The sequence below is a fragment of the Athene noctua genome, chromosome 27, assembly GCF_965140245.1.
Source record: "Athene noctua chromosome 27, bAthNoc1.hap1.1, whole genome shotgun sequence".
Classification (NCBI taxonomy): domain Eukaryota; kingdom Metazoa; phylum Chordata; class Aves; order Strigiformes; family Strigidae; genus Athene; species Athene noctua.
In genome coordinates, this window is record NC_134063.1 from 6,439,435 (window position 1) to 6,451,251 (window position 11,817).

Genomic DNA, 11,817 nt, shown 5'->3' on the forward strand with positions numbered 1-11,817 from the left:
CTGTGCTTTCTGTGGTCACATCCCAAAGACCCACAGAGAAATTCTGAACTTCACAGTTTATTCTGCCTCAGAAGTATGAAGTGGTAAGTTACCTTTCCCAGCAAGCTGGACCAGTAGTTCAACTGTGTTCGGACAGACCACAAAGCTGTCCTTTCTGTGGACACCTCAAGGGAACGCCAACAAATTTTCTGTGCCAAAAGTTATATTAAGCAAACCTGTTCAGGTCTCCTGGATACATGCAGCAAAAAAGCTGTAGCTTTTTAATAAGTGTTGATTCAAGATTAATGATAGTTCTCTTGACATTTCCTCTCTTACTGACTGCAACAGGGGCCTTTTTTTTTTTTTCCTTCCATTTGCTCTTTTTCACATAACCTCTCCATAGCAATTAGCTCTGCTGCTTACATTAAAAAAAAAAAAAAAAAAGCACACCAAAAACCAGAAGGAAGATATCTAGTGTGATTTAACAGCTGGAAAATAGCAAAACCAGCACCAAGCCATCAGGTCTTTTCAGGACACCAGTGATCAAAAGACCACTGTTGAGGGACTCTGTAAAAATGTAATTTGTAGTCAGCTGTTTGCAGGAGACATAAACCTTTGCGCTGTTGAAAATTAGAGTTAACTTGTACGAAGAGGAAGAAAGGATAGATCACTCCGTATTAATCGCCCCTCACATCTTCACTGGCTGTGGGGATGCTGAAAGCATTAGGTCAGGAGCCTGACCACTGCTTTCTCCAAACTCAACTCTTCAAAATACTGGATGGGACAGAGAAAGGAGGAAAAGAAGTTGATCACTAAATGCAATACTCTTCGTCTCGTCTCAGGAAGAGGCTACACGCTTAAGTTCAGTTTTAATGTGAGTAATTTAACACTTGCACGCGGAAGTATGACTTTTTCTTATACGAGAAAAATAGGAAAAAAAGTCTTTATGAATTACAATGAAAATTCTTCAAGCGTAGGTGCTTTCTTTGCTGTGGAATCAGGATGACTAGGAGATTCATGGAGGGCACAAAGAATAGAGGGATATAGGAAGCACCAGCAGATTGTCAAGGCTGTTCTCTAAAGTGGTCTCATTATCCATATGTAAAATAAGAATCCTGAATATGAAAAAAGAAAATGGGATTATTATAATAGCAGAGTCTGAGTACTCCACAAAAATCATTCTTCCTCTTAATGATGGTGGTAGAGCAGAACACTGTCTCAATCTTTCTTGCTTATACCCCGCATCAACTGAGTAATAACTTTGGTTAGATTTTTCAGCAAACAAGAATGAATCTTCTTTCTGGAAACTGTCTTTTATGCTTTCATTGATTGTTCCCAAAATCTTGACCACAAAAGGATGTCAGCTCCTCAAGGATGAGCAGAGAATGACAAACCCAGTATCTTTTAGACAAACCCATTACAGCACAAGGCAGTGTCTTCTCCACGCTGCTGTCCCCCTTCCAGTGTTTGCCTGAGGCGTTCCACAGGCTTTCCGTCAGAGATAATTACGGCTGTCAGAGGAATGAATAGACAAAAATGTTCACAGGGCCCACGCTCTGGGGGCGAGGAAGGACAGGTATCGTCCTCAGAAGCAGGAGAACCTTGTCTCTCTGAAAAGAGAGATCTCAATACAAAATGAAGATGAATTTTCAAACAGAAATAATAGCGCAGAGCCCGGCAGCTGAGCCCTCATTCACGTTAGGTTAGATAACACTGTTAAATACTCAGCAATCCTCACGCAGACGTATCTCCCTGCTCAGACCTGAAAGCGCTCTGGTAATACTCAGAAACGTTATTTGAGTTACAGCTTTTGCAAAGCTGAAGAGAACGTCTGTGCTACCTGGTCCAGACTACTAGAAAGTTCTTAACAGATGCAAGTCAAAAGAATCAGTTTGAGAGGCCTGTTCGCCTTCAAGCAAACAGTTTCATCGGTGAAACTCCTTGTTTCACCAACCTCACGGACTGTGGAAACAAAGAAGCCACTGGCTACTAAATGCATGCTTTTCCTGGCGCGCATACTTGTCATACATCTCTTTTCACATGCACATTTTACTTTCATAAGCTTTGAGACATTACAGATTACTGGCTTTATCCAAAAAACTTTGTACAACATTTATAAACTCAAGAGGAAAATTCAGCATCATCCAGACTATGGGTTATGTTGGTTTTTTTTTTCACCACTAGAGAAATGGAAAAATGGCATGTATACAGGCTCACAAGTGGTGGGAAGCTCTCCAGAAAGATGGAGTCTGGAGACTAATCCAAACCTCTGGAGTTTTCAAGAAAATATCAGACCAGAAATCTCACAGGAATGAACTGGCTCTGGAGATTTCTGGCAATTCCTCCTCCTGACCCCACCCAAAGCTGAAAAACAGCCACAAAAGCAAATCTAATCTTTTTCACAGTATTTTTCAGTATCACGGTCTGTGTAAAGATTCAGACTAAGTCCTTGCTTCATCTAAACCTCTCTTCCCATCCAGACATTGCAAGGACACATATTTAGCCTAACTGCGATGGTCGCAGAATCACTCTACTTTTAATTCCACATGGAAACTAGAAGTTTGATCCTCTGTATTTGCGCAATGCTTCCTTCAATAAAGGCCAATTGCTTTTGGCTAGCACAGCAGTCAGCTTCTTCCATTAACCTTTATTCAAGCCAAAACACTTTGGGTGTAAGCGACATCGAGTTCCTGAGACAATGACGGCCAGAGAAATACCTATCATGAGAGTGGAATCCGAGAGCTCTCCCTTAACTCCAGCTGCCTTGTCTCTCCTTGACATCTTTTCAGTCGTTGAATGCTTTCTGCACAAGCCATTACACCCTTCAACACTTCTTCCAGGAAAGCGCACACAATTCCAGGAACCCCACGCCTCAGGTGAATAAATAGCAATGGCAAAAGCAACTTTCTACTGGCAAGGCGGGAGGCAATGTTGAAACTTTGAGTCTCTATACACAAATGCAGTAAAAGCTACCGTGAAGGCCAATATTTCCCAAGGAAATCAAATATCAATGCATGGTTTGGATAGGAGATCTTCTGGAAAGAGTAACGAACATGTCTAACCCTGTATACTCAGCAAAATCTGATCTCACAGCCTGAGATCATTTGCTGGCTCCAAGTCACATCTGGGAGTTACTCCTAACACAGCGGGAAGAGAAGTTGTTTCGAGGGAGATCCAAGTTCCACTTCTAAATCTCCCTATAAAACAGGAGCTTTTGCCATTTAATACCGCAGGTGCCCCCTCCCTTTCTTTCTTTCTTTTCTTTTTTTTTTTTTTTCAGATGAGGTTTGTGGTGGCCTCTAGTGGAATAGGGAACAAATGGCATAAAAAGGGAAAAGGAGGAAGGCATGTGCAGCCTCCTACTAAACTGACCAGGCCTTCAGCTGTTCATAGCTGAATTCAGTGGGGATTTGTTTAAAACTACACGTACTTGCTAGTAAAGGGCTAATCTCTGTCCCCTAGCCTGGGAGCGATCCGTCAGTTCAGACCACCTGCAGCACCGTAACGGGTCATCCCATAAAGAAAAAACCTGTAACACAGTTTTAAAGTGATATTTTTGATGTTTCCTGATGTTCATCAAGTTGTCAAGTCCACAAGAACAGTACCCCTTGTTTCGTTTGCGCCTTTCTGCTTCCTCAGTAGAGGAGGTGGGTGCAGGTTACAACTGGATTTGTTTGGAGCCCCAGTCCAAGATCTGCCCGGGATCACAGCGGGCCGTTCCCGTGCAACAGCTAGCCCAAGACTTGGCTTCTGACTTCAAGACACATGGACCGCTCATGAGTGAATCCACTGTTTGACTAGAGTTATAATTCCTTCCTCCCTCCACTTCCTAGTAAGCCCTCACGCTCATAGAAAATACCCGGTTATTTACCTCGCCACTCCTCAGGATTATTCTAATATGGCTTTTCCATCATGACCTTGCATGCTTTGGACTTTCCACAGCTCTTTATTACCCTGTGCAACTTCTCCTGCTGCAGAGGTTCTTCTGCATCTTGGCTAGTGGCCCTGTGTTGCTCTTGATCCAAAGGAGTTCATTGCCCAATGTTTAACATTACTTTTTTGTTTAAATGACATCATTACTAAAGCTCTATTTAGAATTGTTGCTCTCCAGACCTTCTTCATAAGCTTTTTGCAATCACCCCTTCCAGCAAAGTCATATACTAAGCTGCTGCCAGGAAGGTGGCCTCATATGTATCTTGTCTGAGCCTGGAACGCCACTTACTTGCCAGAAATCTTCCCATAGCACCTCTGCTCTGTCTTCACACTGAAATCAAGGTCGCAGGATCTAGTTTGACATTTCGTTTTCTTAATAACATTTGCTAACAACCACCTAAAAAAACGTTCTGGGTTTCCTCCATATGACATAAGGCTCATGGATTTCTGGGACCAGAATTGAGAAGCTGTTTGAAAACTTCTGTTTGATCATAAATCAAGCTCAGTAATTACCTTTTTACTAAAACCAGCCCCAGTTCACAGTTTCCAGACTCCACAATGGGTTCGTAGCGTTGCCATGAGCCTTGCTCAGGGTCCAGGAATTCAAGTAAACTCCACTTTCATTACAGCACCTGTAGCAGCTTCTGCAACGTGAATCTCCAGTGGCACCAGTTGATAATTGCTGGTCTGCGTGACACTGAGGGGACAGCGTGAAGGACTCGTTATCTCTCTCTTTTCAGAGCTCTTTCAGCACCTTTCCATTTATTTACTGGCCGTCGCCCCGGCTGCCTGCCACCGTGGTGTGCTGCCTCCCTCATACAGCCCATGGCAAAGGCAAAAGCAAAGGTTAGCTGGGTAGTTTAGTTGGAAGTGCCGTTGAAATCCTGGTAGAAGGCAGATTGGATCAGGTCCTGAGGCGTTGCCATCAGGGTGCTGCTGCTCCCAAGCCAGGCTGGTGGATCTTAACTCATCCAGCCTGAGGAAGTCTCAGTAACCAGCATGACCAGGTTGGGGTGAGAGAATTACTCCACCTCTGCCCTGGCTTGGGGCTTAGGCTCGTAGCTGAGGAGCAGGTTATGAAACTGCACTGAGAAAGGGAACAGCAACAACCCTTGGCAAAGGAACTACGTGAAACACTCCTTAACACCAATCTGGTGGTGGGAAACCTTGTTCCGAGCAAGTAGGGGCAAATCCACTGGATTTTAAGGCCACTGTGTTTAGGAAGTGGGTGACGTTCTGACTTGGATCAGCACTAGTGTGCGCAGCAGGAGCAGGGAGGTGACAGTCCCCCTGTGCTCGGCACTGGTGCCTGGAGGGTTGTGTCCAGGTCTGGGCACCTCAATCCCAGAGAAATCTGGAGGGGCTGGAGCGAGGGCAGGGAGGGCAACGAGGCTGGGGAAGGGCTGGAGAATCAGTCCTGTGAGGAGCCAGAGCCGGGAGTGTTCAGTGTGAGGAGGAGGAGGCTGAGGGGAGCCCTCATCCCTCTCTGCAGCTCCTGACGGGACATTGCAGAGAGGCTGGGGCTGGGCTCTGCTCCCAGGGGATCAGGGACAGGACAAGAGGGAACGGCTGGAAACTGCCCCAGGGGAGGGTCAGGCTGGGCAGGAGGAGAAAATGTTTCCCAGCAAGAGTGGTCAGAGTGGAACAGGCTGCCCAGGGAGGGGGCAGTGCCCATCCCTGGGGGGGTTTCAGGGCCGTTGGGATGAGCTGTGGGGGATGTGGGGTAGGGGAGAACTTTGTAAAGTGGGGCTGAGGGTTGGACTCGCTGATCCCGAGGGGCTTTTCCAACCTGAGTGATTCTGGGATTCTGTATAATCAACTGAAATGTTCACTCTCAGGAGTACCGTTAAAATCTGGGACCCCACCGTGCTCTTGATCTTTTCCTATGCTGTTTGATGAAATTCCACCACTGGCCGGGGTACATTTCCAAGGAACTCATGACTTCTGGGAAGGCATTACAAAGCTACACTGTAACCATTCATGACCTGTGCTCAGTGCTGGCTTGGTTCCTCCTCAAATCCACAGCATTCTGCAAAGAAAACATTCTTTCCACTTCAAGTAAGCTTCTCCATCCTGAAACCAGTCTGGTTCAGGCACCCAACCTCTCCTTGCCCTGCACTCACCCCCGGACATCAGAAACACAGGCCTTCTGATGGAAGAGCTTCCATGATGGCAAAACAACTGCAACACCACCTAGATCCTTTTTTTTTTTTTTTTAGGCAAGAAATAAAGAAGCAACTGTTAATATTCTGAGCCTTATGAATGCGTGAAAGTTCTCACACTCATTGCTTTCTGAACCTTTAATATTTGCAATGAAAAGATAAGGCCTAGCTGGTGAATTCTGTGTTTCACATCAAAAGGAACTGGGATGTCCTTGAAAAAGCCAGAAAGGATAATTCTTGAGAGCTGGAGACCAGAAAATGAAATGGTTCATGTTTCAGGACAAGGACCTTCCTAGATGCAGGTGTTTAGTCCAGCAGGAATCTGAACCACACCTGTTAAGTAGTAAATCACATTATATGGCTAAACACACATCCTTACATGCGTGTTTAGATACCCCCCTCAGCAAAACCCAAAGGGCAACACACCTAATTATTGGATTGCTTACATTATTTCGTTTTTAAGACAAGTGCCAAATTAACAGACTTCTCCCACAGCAGGAAGAAGGATTTATTTGGAAGGATTTAGTTTACATGTAGAGAATGCAAGTATGTTACTCAAACAAAAAGCAAAGAAAAAGACAGGGTGGGACTCAAACCCCTCTTTTTCAAATGATTTGTTCTCTGAAGACAGTCTTTACAAAAACAACCTCAGATTTAACCCTGCGCATGCTGCCTTCCCCAAAAGTTAAAACGTGTCTGTAAAGCAGGAATGCTTTGAGGAGAAAGCAAGCTGTTACCACATGAGAAGTCATGTTGCTAAAACTCAAAGCATTTATAAATTTAAATGAGACACAAGGGATAACCTGAAAATTCACCACTCTTCTATTGTCCCCACTAAAACAGAGGGAGGAACACCAGTCCACAAGATTCAAACACACATCAAAACCCTTTGTGAAGTCCTGGCTTTTACATTATACTGAAATAACCTCACTGCTTCTCCCTCTGCCTAGGATAACTGCCAGAAATTAAAACAAAGAAACATGTACACTCTTTGTAGTCAATCAAGGGCTTCAAAATTTGTTTTTAAGCTCAGATACAACAACATCTGGTTTGAAGAAACCCCATTTAAAGAAACGTTGATGCCCCTTTAGAAACCTAATATTTTTTAACAAGTCTGCTCCTTCCAGAACTCCTACCAAAGACAGATTTAATAGGTAACAGATACTCTCAAACATCTTCTTGAATATATCCATCAATTCCAGCAAATCTTTTTCTTGGATTTTATAAACTATGCCTTTTTGCTAGCGATCTTTAACTTCTGTGGCCAGTTAAAGAGAAGTAGATCACCTCACACAGTACTTTTGCAACCAAAAACCTGCAGAAAGCCAGAAGCTCTGTTCATAAAAAGATCCTTCCCCTACATTAGTTCCTTGAATTCAGATTCTGTGCTAACGTGGCATTGTTTAGGATGAACACACATTTCAGCTATTTTCAAGGAGTGGGAGTTAGAAAGGAGTTTAATATATTTTTGGAGAGAAGGACTTCAAATTTTATACTGAAGCAAAGTACTTTTAATTAGTATTTTAATATTAATTTACCTTTTCACAGTTTATTAGTTTTTAGTACCCACCTAGCTTAGACAGTGAAAAAAAAGCTGGTTTATAGCACAGAGTTTATAGCTAGTTTCATTCACTGGCTTTCATATACTGCTACTATCTTTTTATGTCACTCATCACCTTAATATCTAAGTACCTTCTTCATTCAAGATCACTGAAGAAATGTCAAGATCTTTTCCTTCATTGTTTTAAGTTACCTACCCATGACTTGTTTCAGGAATACTTTTTATAGCCACAATCAAACCTGCAGGTAAATCAGTTGAAAGGGAAATATTGCACGGTTTCCTGAAGGATAAAAGCATTGAGACTCTGCTGATAATGAGTAATAAATAGCCCTTTTCTGTGAATTTTCTGTAGTACATTACTCGTACTCCTGAAATCAAAGCTGGGTTGCATTTACTGTTGCACTTAGATTTCTGGCACCTTAGAGAAATTCTTACATTTACACAACAATACTTTTCTGATATGCTTTTAGCTTGTGAAAACATTCTGTGCATTAAAGGGCTTTTAAAAAAAATGACCGTTCAACCTAGTACCACTTGAAGAGATCTTTTAATGTGATGTTAAAATACCTGTCGTATAAATTCAGGCATTAAGACTGAAGTCCCTAAAGCTATAATTAAAGAAAAAAAAAAAAAAAAAAAAAAGTCCTTATTTCTCCCTTACCCAAAACAGCCCTTTCTCACAGCATCACTGTTCAGATCCCACACAGCAGCATGCCCAGCTAGTGGTGCCTCTGTCTCGCCACGCCTGGAGTAAAGCTGTACTGACATTAGGGATTAATAGACTGCATATCCTTAAACATACACGCTGCATTACTTTCAATCTAGTGCATATTAAGACTGTGCTTTTTAATTCCACAAGAGCCCAATAAACCCTTCAATATTTACTTAAGGGGATTTTATGGTCCTCTTGTTTCATGAAGGCATTTATATGAGCTCTGATCTTAGGACATTTGCATCATCAGCCATTAATTTGTGAAAATTAAATAAACAAAAATAGCTCCATAACCTTCTTCTCCACATGCCTACTAAATGCTGCAGTATTTGTTGGTCCAGCAGTTAGAGATGGAACAAAAATACAGCCAGCCCAACCGCTCCCTGTCCCAACACTACTACAGACATTCCAAGAGGAAAAAGCTGAGGAAAGAATATGAAGTTCTGGGAAAAGATCCATTTAAACTATTTAATGCTTATTATCACATTTTCTAAGGTCTATAAAGCTTTTTAAAGATTATATGGGATGAAGGGCTCTATAGAAATGTTATAATCCCAGAAGATCTTCCTAAACAAAAGGAAAATGTATGTTGCTATGAACCTGCGTCAAGCTGTTCTTTTGATATTTTTTTTTTTTTTTTCCCAGCGCTGCATTAGCTTTCCTTCTATGTCCCTCTTGTGGTAACGGAGAAGAACTGTAACATCTGCAACGGAATACCTAATTTATACCCTTAAAATTTTTTTTGCTTTGTTGCTGCATTTTTGGTGCATTTTTTTTTTTTTCATTAGAAGAAATTCTTTTATTGAAATTTTGTCATTGTAAAAGGGAATAGTTTTTCTTTAAAAAAAACCCAACAACAGGTATTCTTTTCTTTTCCATGTACTCGTACTCAGGCTAGGTAAACTAGGTAAAATCGTACAGAATTTTCATTTGAAGATTTGTTTTAGCGAAGAAGTGAGCAAAAGAAAAAACAGAGAGACACAAAACGAAGAACTTTTAAAACAATATGAGCTACCTGAACGTTAAAGAACAAAGAAACAGAGATGGGAAGTGGCAGAGCAGATAATAAAGTGATTAAATATGCAGAATAAATTTACTGATTGCATTTATCATTCTACAATATGTTGGTGTATTGCTACAGGACTTATTATAAAGCTACTTCACCATCGGGTGTGTAATGTGTGAGCATCCCTTAAGCATTCTTTGTCAAGAACATCTGATCTCTGCTTCATACTCATTTCCCCCTAACCTGAATTGTTTTATCCCAAGATAAAAATACACTTTTTTTTTTTTTTTTTTTTTTAAATCCAACCCTGTCATTTGAAGTAGCAGTTTTGCAAAGAGTCCTCACACTCGGTTTGATTGGCTCTGGACCCCTCACGTCACGATGACACTTTCTAGCACTATCTCCATGGCTTGGAGTTTGCAGAGACCAATCAGTTCATTCCTTTTCTTAACAGCTTGTTTTCAGCTCTCTCTTGTGTAGTCCTGAGTGGAGGAGGCTATCAAATCCCAGTGCTAGTGTGTCTTGGAATTGAAATGAGTTTCAAGGAAAGTCCTTTGGCAAAGCCAATTATTTTGAGTCAGGACTGTTATTTCTATCAACACTCAAACTGCTGTATGCATCAGTTTTACACATAATCATCAAGAACCTTTACTATCACCTCCTCGGGATAATCACCTTAAACCTTTTAGCTCATGGAAGCAAGCAGAAAGCATCCTTTTTAAAATTAAATTCACCCACATTTGTTCTCTTGGATAGATTCTTATGGCTAAGTATGTCCTGTGAATTCCAGCTTCTAACTATGCATAAAAATGGTAAAGCAGCAACATTTTCAGAGAATGTGTTCCAATTTTCTGAAGTGTTACCTTTTTAAATTTCATACTGAATGCACAACAGTAAAGACCAATGAGTCAGAGTGCCATCTCTCTGCATTAGCCCAGACTGAAAGGGAGAAAACTTTCACAAAATATGGCTTAGACAAATATTGTTTAGGAGCTTTGTAGTGTAAGCAGCATATGTGCCTCCATGTTCATCTTTAAAAGCACCAAAGTAGTCCACAGTTTCCAGCATGCAGTGAACTATGATTAAGCAATAATGGCATGAAATTCAAATGTACCCTCTTCACAAGCCATGCCTCTATATTGGTATAAAGACTAATCACAGGCTCCGTTTTTAAATGCAGTAACCGGGAACCCAAGGGGCCACCGCTAATTCCCAGTTTGATCCCTCGTCTAAAATACATCAAAGCGACCTGCAGGGTTTTATTCACTCTGATTTTCCTTTCGCAGTGGGTGACAGGGGAGCAGCCCCGCCGTGGGGTGGGGGGTCTCCTCGGAACCCTCCAGCTCCAGCACCTCAGACAGCAGCACCATCCTGTCCCAAGGGTCCCTGGTGCCTCCATTTCAAAGACAAATTTACCTTCTGATGGCCTCATCAGCCAAAGGCCTGCAATTTTCAGCGAATTTTCCCAAGAACTTCTCTTTAAAAGCGTTGTTATATTCTGTATTGCGTAGGGGAAAGGGAAAGAAATCCAGCAGCGCATCAAAACTTGGATCGGTTTCCAGAACTTCTGAGGATTCTGTAAACCAGCCAAATGTGGCAGGTACGTTGAGTTTATTAATAAATAAGTGCTCACACCAAGCAGCCTACCTGGTTTTATAAACTTCTTCTTCAATTCTGCTTTCATCTTCAAGGATTCCATATTTTCTCACAGTTATGCTTTCCTTTGAACTACGAAACAGTCAATTTCTGGTTTAAGAAAGCACCACTTTAGTTCACCCACGGCTGCTTTCCAACCAAACTTTCGGGGGGTTTTAATTCAGCTGTGTTTCACCTTTAGGAATCAAGAGTCTCAACATTCAAACTGTCTTATAACACTTATTTATACCCTGACTTATCTTGACGTCACCACGTTAAACTGGAGCTGATGTGACAGGCGCAATTCAGCAATCAATTTTCCATTCTGCCTTTTGATTTTAGTGGCTTGTTGGATTAACCTACTTTAACCTGAATCCTGAATTAGGATACATTTATAATAAAATATTGGTACAGTCTACTCTTCCTAGAGGCTTGAAGCTAAAGATTAATTCCAACAGTCTGTATGCAGAAGTGATGACTCCTGTATTCTCTTTACTTGTTCTTTCCCCTCCTTTATTTAGTGCACAATATTCCTAGGACAAGGATGCTTTTCAGTCTTCATCTAGATCTTTTCAGCCTAACAGTTGCATTGGTACATGATGTTTCAGTTCCAGGCTTTATCCTACACCAAAAGCAAAAATAAAATTAAAGTTACTTATAAAGGAAGATACATATTTGCATCTTATAGCTGAAGGCTTTAGCAGGGAAGAGGGACTGAATATCTAGCCTTTCACATCAATGCTTTTCAGAACACACAGGAGAGATTTGCTGTGTGCTAATAAAAGGATGTTGAGGGCACTCACATCCAAAATTTTGCTTATTTATGGGT